The sequence below is a fragment of the Anabrus simplex genome, chromosome 4 (genome assembly GCF_040414725.1).
Source record: "Anabrus simplex isolate iqAnaSimp1 chromosome 4, ASM4041472v1, whole genome shotgun sequence".
Taxonomy (NCBI): Eukaryota; Metazoa; Arthropoda; class Insecta; order Orthoptera; family Tettigoniidae; genus Anabrus; species Anabrus simplex.
The window spans coordinates 61,728,869-61,741,905 of NC_090268.1; the positions used below are offsets into that span (position 1 = coordinate 61,728,869).

Here is a 13,037-nt window from a genome sequence, read left to right on the forward strand (position 1 = left end):
AAGTGGCTAGAGCAAGTGATAAACAGGAACGGGGCAGGGACAGATTATTAATTCTGGGAGGGAGGAGGAACCCGTCACTTACACTTGTTGTAAAGTCAGTATTTGACACAACTCTTTAGTTATTTAATACCCATTTCACAATTAGTTTTGAGTTAATTTCCATTTTTCTTTTCTTGAAATTGTGTGTCTATAGACAGTGCATTATGTTTATTTTACCGTACATTTATTTTATTTATATGTTTTTGAGGAAGATGTGATATGTTCATATTTTTTATATTTCTGTAAAAATGTGTTCATTTTATAATAATTAGTTATGCTGAAATGTTGCAATAATAGCATTTTGTTGTATATTTTAAGACACGACTTTGTATTTCATGGAAATTGAATTTGAATGATATTACATTATTTTCAGATGTATTTTCTTATTGTTCAAGAAGTAAAAATGTATCTTCAGTTATTTTTATAAAGAAGTGCTTACACAGTTATACATCAATATCTTATTTTACCATATTAATTTTCTGTTTATCCGAGGTGGTAAATTATGATGATATAACTTCAGTAAAGTACGGAACAAAGTTAGGAACCAGTAAAAGATATTTTCAAATTACAACCTGATATAAGGCAGCTACAAAATATTCCTAACTAGTATAAATTACTTTTCGGTTAAAAACCTCCTTTACCTCTTGATACTGTAATTATCAGAGTAGGTTACCTAATGCTGTACTTCAATACATCCGCCACTGTGCCCATTTGAATCACAACAGAGTTTTGCAGCGGCTGTATATATGCAGCAATGCGTTAAGCGAGAAGGTAGGTCATTGTGCCTTCGGCACTACCCCTTCACTCCCTTCCTTCTTGTTTTGTACTGGAGTGGCCTTCAACACTACCCCTTCACTCTTTCCCCTCCTTTTCAGTACTGGAGTGGGGCAGTGTTGATTGTTTATGTCTGGACACCATTAATGTGCACGTCTGTACCACCCAGATGTAGTGCCGACGCTAAGTGAAGCAAGACTTGGTGGGGCTAGCTTGTTTAGCTGTCGCTGCCCGTACGACGGTAACCCTTGCATACTTCTTCTCATGTTGACCAGGCCTTGTCACTGCCTAGGGGGGACGCCCTAGCTTAGGTACTAATTCCAAAATACATCATTCCATAAGATTGTGACAGAGTTTTTACAGTCGGCTTATCACATAGCCTGTCGCCAAGCATTTTAGAGCTGCTGCCAGCGTCTCCATGGGTGTTCAGGTCTGCAGGCAGATCAGTATGGTTTTATTATTAAATGGTAATATAATTCACTACATTTCATATTCTTTTGTATTGAATAGGTTGAATCTCTTTATCAATTATTTCAATTTTAACATTCATACGAGGTAAATAATGGGATAAGATGTTACTTCAAATCTCAGGATGAATATTCTAATCATAGAACCAAATAAATACTTTCACTGTGTTTCAGTAATCATTTGTGGAAAAACACACACACACGCGCGCAGAGAGAGAGAGAGAGAGAGAGAGAGAGAGACTCCAGTAACACGTTATCAGGCTGGCGGAACACTCCATGTACAAAATTGATAGTGTGTTTATTCAAATGAAGCAACAAATTCTGTGGTTGCAAGGTTAGATGGTAACACCTTATCTCGCTTTGTATCTGTCTCTAGCTGATAGGACCGCCTGTTGCCGTTACGGTAATATAGTGGGTCTCTGTCCGTCCATTCTTCTTCTTCTTCTTCTACCGGGCGAGTTGGCCGTGCGGCTGTGAGCTTGCATCCGGGAGATAGTAGGTTCGAATCCCACTATCGGCAGCCCTGAAGATGGTTTTCCGTGGTTTCCCATTTTCACACCAGCCAAATGCTGGGGCTGTACCTTAATTAAGGCCACGGCCGCTTCCTTCCAACTCCTAGGCCTTTCCTATCCCATCTTCGCCATAAGACCTATCTGTGTCGGTGCGACGTAAAGCCCATAGCATTCCTCTTCTCTCTTTCTGTCGTTAAAATATTTGCTAACCAGTAATCAAACATCATGTCGTGTAGAAAGATAAGAATATGATTAGAAACGCACAAAAGGACACACACAATGATAGGTCAGCACGGAGGGAGGGAGGGAGGGAGCAATAAAAGGAGGAGACAAGGTCATACTTAAAGGCACAAAAGAACAAGAATAATTTCCACATTTTCATACACTGCCGTTTTCAAATAGTCTTTCTCTTTATCAGTCTTATCACGTATTAGCCTCCGACAAACTCTTTTCTGCTTCCCAGCTTCATCACAGGAAGGTGGGCTTCAACATTCACTTGACAGATCTTTAGTCTTGATATGGGAAGTATAGGATAAGAAAGACCACGGTGAAAGGAGGAGAAAAATGAAACAGTTCGCACACAAAAGGAGGAAAGGAACGTGATGGGTCAATATCATCATCGTCATTTTACAGTTCCAGTTTCCTGGGTACCATTAGCGAGCCTCTTCCAGTCTGTCTTATTGAGATACATTCTGTTGTTAATGATGTCTTCCAGTGTCCTTCCCCGATCTGCAGTGTCTCTACGATGTCCATCCAGTGGGTTCTCGGTCTTCCCACCATCAGTTTTCCTGCCACATGTCTCTCCAAGTTAACATAAGCTGTCCTTGTTGGCGCCATCCACATTATATGCCCAAACCACTTCAATCTGGACATGCTGACCCGATCTAACAATGATATCTCAATCCCGTCCGACTCGTTGGCTGAATGGTCAGCGTACTGGCCTTAGGTTCAGAGGGTCCCGGGTTCGATTCCCGGCCGGGTCGGGGATTTTAACCTTAATTGGTTAATTCCAGTGGCCCGGGGGCTGGGTGTTTGTGCTGTCCCCAACATCCCTGCTACTCACACACCACACATAACACTATCCTCCACCACAATAACACGCAGTTACCTACAAATGGCAGATGCCGCCCACCCTCATTGGAGGGTCTGCCTTACAAGGGCTGCACTCGGCTAGAAATAGCCACACGAAATTATTATTATTATTATCTCAATCCCAGCTTCCTTTCTAACCATATCATTCCATAACTTGTCCAGTTTGGTTTCTTGAATTATGGACGTAAGGAACTTCATTTCAGATCCCTGCTACCTTGAAAAGTCCTTAGTGAGGGTGCAGGTTTCGATACCATAGATTAAGATTGGTATGAAGTATTGATTGAACATCACCAGCTTTGATTTTGTTGATACTTTGGGATCCCAAAAGAGTGTTCATACTTGCTGGTAAAAGTGCAAGCTCTCTTTCATTCTCTTTGCCACCTCCTTTGTGGCTAGTGTATTTCGAGATATTACACTGTTGAGGTATGTAAAGTTTTCCACACTTTCTAGTGGATGGTTTCCTAGCATGATGTTCACTGGTCGTCCCTCTCTGTTTATTGCCATCACTACCGTTTTGGGTTCGCTTATTTAGAGATTGAAGTCCTGGAACTTAACCTTCCATTCAGTATAAGTAATGGAAATGAAGTAAAGTCTAATACCATATATTGATCTGTCACTTGTTTGTTCCTTTCCGTTAGTCAAAACAGTGATCAGTGTATTAAGCAGTGATCAGTCAAGGTGCCAGAATGTCATTTAACAAAATTAAAGACGAGATGTTTGGGAGAGGATACTGAGAAAATCATTCTGAATAATGTTGAACCCAAGTGTAACCTACGCCGGCCCCATGGTGGAAGGGTAGCGTGGCTGCCTCTTACCTGGAGGGCTGATTTGAGGTCCACTTAGCCTACGTGATTAGAATTGAGGAGCTAACTGGCAGTGAGATAGCAGCCCCGCTCTAGATATCCAATAATAACGGCCGAGAAGATTCTTGGTGCTGACCACACGACACCTCGTAATCTGCAGCCTTTGGGCTAAGCAGTTGTCGTTTGGTAGGCCAAGGCTCTTCAGGGCTTTAGTGCCATGAAGTTAGTGTTTTTCAAGCGTAACCTACAGTATTTTTTATGTCTAAACTGTGGGTAATATTACAATTTTTTTTAGAAAAACTTCTTTGGGTTTCAATATTTTCGCTTCATTTTATCTTATGAGTTGTCAATACTGATATGAATAACTTATAGGAAATACTTTGAAATATATTGTGAAGATTTTAGTTCTAAATTACTAGGGATACACATGTATGGATGGATATATGTGATTGTAGCAACTTCTTAAATTTTGGACCAAGTTTTAAGACTATTTAGAAGGTTACTGAGACATTGGTTGTGCGTAAAGCAAACTTGTAGTTGCTGTACCCAGGTACAGTTCATAATTTATGCTTAAACATTTTAGACATCCTTCAACAAATGGTAATAATAAAGCAGGTTAATACTGTATATGTTCATTAGTATGTAAAAGAAATAAAATTCTTTAAGTGCATACAGCAGTAAAAAGTTTATCTTTTAGAGTAAAGGGCCAGTAACTTCTGATTCATTCTACTGAGTACACTGCTATATTTTATAACGTAATGGGGGTTTCATGAATATCCTTATTGTTCTATTTATACATGTGGTGGTGTTTGTTTATTTTCAAACAATATATAGCACTTAAATTTTAGTTCGAAGGTAGGAAAAAGTACCTGTTATGCTTGAACATGAAAAACCTTTACCATAAAAAGAGCCTCCGTGCCTCAGACAGCAGCGCGTCGGCCTGTCACCACTGGATACCGTGGTTCAAATTCCGGTCACTCCATGTGAGATTTATGCTGGATAAAGCCGAGGCGGAACAGGTTTTTCTCCAAGTACTCCGGTTTTCCCTGTCATCTTTCATTCCAGCAACACTCTCCATTCTCATTTCATAGCATCTATCAGTCATTATTCAATCACTTTGGGAGTGGCGACCCCATCATACTAATAACCTAGACATGATTCATTCATTATATCCCTGACCCGGTCAATGACTGGAAAACAGGTTATAGGTTTTCATTTTTCATGAATAACCTTTACCATATATTCAATAAAATGTACCATTAAATTGAAATTATTGTTAAGTTAGTTTTTTATCATTGATTGTTAGATGTCTAAAACAAAGCTTAATAATAATAATAATAATAATAATAATAATAATAATAATAATAATAATAATAATAATCCAGTAGACCCTCTACAGCCAAGCCTAATGTAGTGGAAGGATGGAAATTTTATTTTCTCACTTCCTGCCCCACCCATACAAGTAAAAACACAAAAAACTGCTCTTATTCATACTTTCTGACCTCCTCGTGCAAACCAGTACTTCATAAATGTTTATGTATTGTACTGTGTGTTTTGAACATTTGATATAGAAAAAGGAAGTCTAAGAATAAAAGTATTGTATGGTACACATTTTAAGATAAATTGTATAATGTCTAACTGCAGGAAACATAAAATCATGTACATTGTACAGTTTGAATATGTACAACCTTAAACTAAACAAAGAATTAACATAAAACATAATTCTTCAAGATTTATTTTGCTGTTCATTAATAAATTATTACACAAATGTGAAAAGGTATGTTTATGATAAAAGAATAAAAACTTACAGTTTTTAGTTTCTGAAAAAGACTGTGGTAGATAGCTTCTTCCTTTTAGCTGTCTTCTGCTATGCAGTATCTGCCCATTTACACAAGCTGACCTATGTGCTGCAACGCTGCCTCAATCGTCTTGAACCCTTCTGAATATGGGATGAGATTTTTCCTGTCGTGTACTACTTCTCGCTGTGTCACTGTTTCCACAGTTATTTCATCAGCTGTGTAGTTTACAGTCCATTCTATTACGTCCTCTGCATTGATATTGTTATATTGTTACAGCCCAGTACTTTCTTCAGCAACAAAACAAGTTCCATCATTTTCATCCACTTTGGTTTCAAGGTTGAAATGGTCAAAAAGAATTTTCCAAGACCTTACAAGTGATATGTTTGGAATCTTTTCCATGCTTAGGCCACCTTATGGTATCTAGTCTTTTTAAGAGTGAGTTAGTAGTCTTCATTATTATCAATAGTTGATATCATCAAACTGAGAGGACACCAGAGATACTTTTTCTTTAGTATTTCAAGGATGCCTTGGTCCCTTGTCTAACAAACAGCTGTCACAAGGCTGGTAAAAATAAATCTTTGATGTCTCCAACTTTGAGTTTGTCAGTGGCTGGATGCAATAGTGCATTGTCTGGAGTTAGCATAGCTTTTTGCAGCAAATTATTGTCTTTCAAATGTATTTCTCCTGTTGGTATAAATTCACTTTTGGAACAAAGTTTTAAACTTTTCTGAATTCATCCATGCTCTCTTTTGATGTGGATAATATACGAGTGGTGTTTCCTGATTCTTCAGTTTCCTAAAACCACTATGTTTCCGTGATTTTCCTATTAAAGTCAATCTAAGATTATGGTTGCCACTTGCATTACTGCAGGCCAATATGGTGTCTCGTTCCTCGCTTTTCTTGTATCCTGGTGCAGCGGCTTCTTTTTCTGATGCAAACGTTTTTGTAAGGAGCATCTTATAATTTAAACTGGTCTCATCACCGTTGTACTTCTGCTCCCCAGAATTCCCTCCTTTTCATTAAGCTTAAAAAGATAATCTTTGAACAAAGGTACAGTCTCTTTATCAGCAAATAAAGCCTCTCTACTTATGGTAATATGGTAAATACCAAATCTTTTTTTCCGGCAATATCAGCCCAGTAACAGGCAAGCCTTTTTCTTTTGAATGTCCATGCCACAAAAATAAAGTTTTCTCAACTTCATTGTGCTTACCTTTCAGTATGATTTTTGTTACTTTCATTCCACTTCCACCAGCTTAGTCAGCACACCACTTTCCAATTTCTGCTGAATTTTTCTTCCATTTACCAACTGTACTATTCCCAACTCCTAACTCTGCAGTAATAGTTCTTGCTGTTTCCCCAGAGTCCAGTCACTTTATAATGCATAGTTTCTCCTCTATGGTTACTGCAACATTTTTTTCTTTTATTACCCATTTTGTAATCTATATATATATATAATAAGAGTTTTGTCTGTATGTAGCTCAGAATTTGAAAACAATGGTATTTCTGTATCAGTCATGTCCATGTCTGCCTGTCTATATCGGTCCCTCAATCCTGAGGATCGTGATCTCTGAATATATTTCTTTGTACCCGTTTCCATCCTCCATGGTCTTCTTCTATACAGGTAGATTGTATGAACGATGTCTTTGTTGCATGTTTTATGCCATCTGTCCAGCGTATAGGTGCTCGCTCATGCTCCGTCTTTCCAGACACCTTTCTCAAGATTATGTGCTTTTCAAGGCTTCCTTCTCCACAACGCATAATATGACCAAAGAATTGGAGAATCCTCTGTTGACATTTTGCCGATAACCTGGTACTGATGTTCAGCTCCTTGAGGATGGATTCGTTGGTTCGAAATGCTGTCCGAGGAATGCGAAGCATTCTTCTCCAGCACCACATCTCGAATGAGTTGATCTTATTCAAATCTGAAGCTTGTCCATTCCACGTTTCAGCACTATAGAGGAAGAGGAATACCAGTGTCTGTACTAGTCTCATCTTTAGCTTTACAGAAATGGAGTGATCCTTCCAAATATGAGATAACTGAGACATGATATTCTTGGCCATGGCAATCCTGCTCCTGATCTCTATTTCACAGCTGTTGTTGCTAGTTATAATGGCACCCAGGTACAACATTTCTGAAACCATTTCCATTTCTTTGAAGGTACTGAGTTCGTTCAGCTTGCCAGGCCTATCAACTACCATAATTTTTGTCTTTTACGTGTTGATCTGCAAACCCAAACTGATGCTCTCAGTTCTGACATGGTCTAAAAGCTCTGTCATTTCTGCCTCATCCATGGCAATCAATACAGTGTCATCTGGATATCGGAGATTTGATATCTTTCTGCCACCAATAGGAAATCCACAAGTCCATCCAGCCAATGCAGTTCTCATGATGTACTCACCATAAATATTAAAAAGCTGGGGTGACAATATACACCCTTGTGAACGCCCCTTTGTGTCTTGAAGATTTCAGACATCTTGCCATTTATCCTGACAACTGCTGTTTTAGATTCATATAGATTCTTTACCAACCAGATAAGATGTTTTGGAACTCCCATTTCCAATAACACTTGCCAAAGTTTCTCCCATTGAACACAGTCAAAGGCTTTCCTATAGTCTAGAAAGCAAATGATCATAGGAAGCTGGAATTCTCTGCTCTTTTCAATTAGTTGTCAGATGTTCAACAGCTGTTCTCTTGTGCCTTTTCCTTTGACGAAACCAGCTTGTTCAGGGGGAATCTGTGAACGAATATAATTTTGGAGTCTGTCTTTCAAGATATACAACATGATCTTGCTAGCATGTGAGATTAATGATAAAGTCCTATAGTTATCACATTTCATTGCTGAGCCCTTTTTATGCAAGGGAATGAAAATGGATGTAACCCAGTCAGCTGGCCATTTGCCATTTCTCCATATTTTATTGCAAATGTCTGTGATAATTTAGCCCCAATGTTGCTCATCTCTTTCAGTAGTTCTGCTGTAATATTGTCAGAACCCGGTGTGTTGTGCTGTCACAACGATGTAATTGCCCTTTTTTGTTTCATGAAATAAGATGTCTGGTTCTTGTTCAAAATCCCGCCATTCAATCATCGGCTGTACTGTCTTTTCTTTATACAACTCCTCACAGTACTATTTGCATCTATTCAATACAATTTCAAAATCATGTATCCTATGACCATTAGAATCTTCTATGGACCATACACGAGGTTTGTATATATTTGACAGCTGTTTTACTTTACAGTATATATCTCGTGTCTCAATGTGATGGCCATGAGCTTCAATTTCTTCACAGATTCCTGACAGATACTTATGTTTGTCTAAGCGGCAATTACATTGAATTTCACGACACAGCTCAAAGTATCTGTCTTGAATGTGCAAGTGTGTTTCTTTCAGTTGTTTCCGCTGTTCTATGAGCTGCCACGATGACTCTGTATTGGAGAAGAATGTTTCATCGCAATGTTCACTATATTTTGTTTGAGGTCTTCCCATGTGGACCCTTCATCAGTACTGTGCTCCCTTCTAGTGTTCAAAAGAACATTTCAAATTTCCACATCAAAACTCCTTAAGTTTTCACCTTCTACTTTTTGCATTTTACAAGGTGCACAGCACATACCTCTGAGTTTCAACCTGAACATCATAAACAGTAGTTGGTGATCTGAGCCACAATCTGCACCAGGGTATGTTTTTGCATTGATGACAGAGGATTTCCAGCGATTTTTAACCAATATAAAATCAATCTGATTTCTACGAAGCCCATCAGGGGAGCACAATGTATACAGTCGACGAATATGATGTTGAAAGAATGTGTTGGTTACACATAATTCATGTTTCATACGAAACTGTAGTAGCCTTTCTCCACTATCATTACGCTTTCCAATGCCATAATGGCCCACGATGTGTCTAAACTCACTGTCATGGTCGTTTCTCCAATCTTTGCATTAAAGTCTCCAAGAACTACCGATATTTTCTTACTTTGGATATTCTTCATTACATCATCTAATTCTCCATAGAATTTCTCGATTTCTTCTTCATTCGAAAAAGATGTAGGAGCATACACTTGAATGATATGGAGTTTACATGGTGCTGCCTTAAGTGTTAAGTGGATGATTCTGTCATTAACACATGAACATCCATCCATCCATCCACAAGATTTGCCAAATGCTGAGGGATAATTACTGCAACACCATTGGCGCTTTCATTATCTGGTCCAGAAAAGTATACCGTATTACACTTAGTGGTGCAGAAGAAGCCATTCATTACCTTTCCAGTGTGTTTCAGATAGACCTAGCAAGTCTAGATTGTGATTTTCCATTTCCTTCTCAATGATCTGAAGTTTCCCAGGTTGCAAGAGTTCCCTTACATTCCAAGTTGCTACTTTATTTTGGCGTCGAAGAGATGTTCTCTTTAAGATGTTACTCCTCTCAGTCGCAGATTTCCCACACAAGGCCTGGGAGTCTACCTTCATGTGCCCAGTCACCAATTTCACACCATTCAGCCTGGACCTGAGATGGCACCTGGTGTCAACCAGATCGCTTGACGAATTCATTTCCAAATTAACCATATCCATCAGAGATTCTCTTGGGAAGGTAGTGTGGTAGTTACACCTCATCCTGGTACTGATAAGTTCTCTACCCTCTGTCAAGGATGGATTCCAGTGGCATTTCCTCCACTGAGGGGACCATCACCTCACCTAAAGGAGCTCATCCGGCAAAAGCCGTTGGCACCCTTAGGGAATCGGGTTATTTACCGCCGTCTAACACTCGGTGTTGAGTCCTGGCTGTACGGTCTACTCCATTACCGTAGCAGGGTAACCTGGCCAGACAATAGGTCATCTCCATGGTAACAAGGAAATGCACTTTTTACTTTTCCGTAATTTCTGTCTGTCCATCCGTCTGTATGTATGTATGTATGTACACACATCACAAGAAAATGGCTGAAGAGAATTTAATGAAAATCGGTATGTAAAGTCAGGGGATGAGCCACTACAATCTAGGCTATAAATCATTTTACTCACCCTGAGTAAAATGGTAGTTTAGGGGAAGGCCTAAAATTGAATTCTCAAATATTTATATTAGTAGTGGTCCTATCGATAAATACTACATAACTAAAGTTATATAGAATTAAATTTCCGATCATTTATGTCATACAGTGTTACCGTACCGGCTTTGATAATACAGATATTCATGAATTTGTATTTTTGTTGCTAAGTCCATATCAACGCCGAGCCACAAGAAAATGGTTAACAGAATTTAATGAAAGTCAGTATATAGAGTCGGGGAATAAGAAACTACAGTCTAAGTTATAAACAAATTTATTTGCCCTGTATGAAATTGTAGTTTAGGGGAAAGCACCTAAAATTTAATTTTTAAATACCTATGTTATTGGTCCTATCGAAAAGTACTACATAACAAAAGTTATAGAGAATACAATTTCCAACCATTTATGTTTTATTCAATTTTACTGTACCTATTATGGTAAGAGTGGTATTTCAGAGTCGGAAGAAAACTAAATGTGAAGGCCTACAATATTGAAAGCGCATAACATTGATCAACAATAACATTACATTGACCATTGTTTGTGGTGATGTTCTTCGTCTCTTATGCTGCCGCTCAACTCCGATAGATGGGATTACTGCTGCGTACCGAGTATAACAGCCTGGCTGAATATTGGCGGGAAATAGCTGGGGAGTTCGAAAAATTTCTTCTTTAGCATGTCATTCCTCTGGTTCATACATTTTCTGATACCGTACTGCTGGTACGTAACTCACTGGTTCATCATAATATTCCACCTATTCGATCCCTACTCTGACGCGCCGTTTTGAATGAGCAGTGTGCACTCTTTAGAAGAGGCTCACGTAGTAGTAGTAGTAGTAGTAGTAGTAGTAGTATGATCTGGTTTAGAATTACAATTTAGGCATATTCCAAATTCTAGCACCACAATACACTAAATAACTTAAAATTCAACCCTGAAAAGAGCTGTTTCTTAAGAGCTTCTTCCTCTTCACTTTTATTAAATTCTACATTCATTTTTTTCAAAATTAGCAGCAAAGAGGGGGTTTCTCCTCTGGCTTGGAGGAAAAAATTGCCTCCAAGTCAGATAGATTTTTCCACCGCCAGTGTAGTGAATTGAGATTTTCCGACTTATCGGGTACTCCTAGGAAATAGATTAGTAAAAGAGCATAGTTTTTGCCCTGGGACTCTCCACTATTCGACCCCCCCCCGCCCCCCACTTCCAAAAAGAGACTAAGAGTGTTCAAGGATCTCGGCTCTCTGCGGCCTGTTCATTCTAGCTCTGGAACTTTGGACTGTTAGATCGGCAGCGTAGTACTGTTCGTTAAAAGTGAGAAATGTGTGGTTTTTCATTTGATCGAGTATTTCATGTGAAATCATTGCTTTTACTTGCGCCATTCCTACTGATGTCATTGTAATGTCCTATGTTCATTTCAGTTGGGAAAACCAGTAAGACAGTCTTTCTGAGGATGTAAAAAGGCAGATGGAGAGTGAGTGTCTGCCATTATAATGCAATTCCCCAACCTGATTTTGACTGATGGTAGGCAAGCGGGCCTACCATTACAATGAAAATTCCCTAACGCAGTCTTCATACGAGAAAAGACGTTTGGTGATTTCTCCGTCACGTTTCCAGGGTAACATTAAGATGCAATTTAATAAAGTCTTGCTCACAGCGTGTACTCTACCTAACCTACAATTCTGCATACACTGTAGAATTCCGTAGTGAAGCACGGGTGCATCTGCTAGTCTTCAATAAAATAACATTGAATTACACCAAATAACAATTTAAGAACTTAACCAGGAAGAGTGACAAACGTACATTGTCGACATCTGGTACACATTTGATAAAGCAAAGATCAGGTAACAGGGTGGGGTGAAATTCATGCTTTTCATGTTACAACTTGTGTTATGCGCACGCCACATAGGATGATCATAGGAGATGGCCGGTTGAAATACCTTGGTAAAGTAATTTTTTTTTTTTTTTTTTTTTTTTTTTTTATTATAACGGTGATACCTCTTTAACTAGGCCAGGTAGTCCAATAATAATTGTGGTTTTACATCCCAATAGCTACTTCCACGGTTATGGGACACCACTAACCACTTGAGGACTGTGTGTATATCATAGAAATCACTGAGGCTGCCAAAGTAAAGACTTTCACACAATGTGCTAGATGGTTTGAGTTTCACAACCACAGTCATTAGAGGAAGAAAGTTTTATCCTGTACAAATCCTCTTAAGCATCTTCTGTCTATGAGGAGATAGCTTCGTACTAATTGGTTTCCTAACGTGAGCTATGGGTTTCTGATGTTCTTGGAGTAAAATGCTGGCAAGGTGGTTGCTCATTAAAAATACTTGGCAGTTTTGTCTTCAGAATCAAACTAGTCAAAAGGATAAAATCAGGAATGAAGTAAACACGAAGGTAGCTGGCATTGAGATCCTTATTACCAGTTTAATAAAGAAGCGTAAAGTTCAGTGGTATGGGCACATTATGAGAATGAAGAGCGAGAGATCCTCCAGAAAATACTTTGAACTTACTGTCCGAGGAA

At 38.8% G+C, this 13,037-nt stretch overlaps 1 protein-coding gene across 1 annotated transcript in view; it reads left to right on the forward strand.

The window, feature by feature from the left end:
* The window catches only part of dikar, a 293,245-nt gene that overhangs the window by 210,760 nt on the left and 69,448 nt on the right, over positions 1 to 13,037 (forward strand). The window lies entirely within an intron of this gene.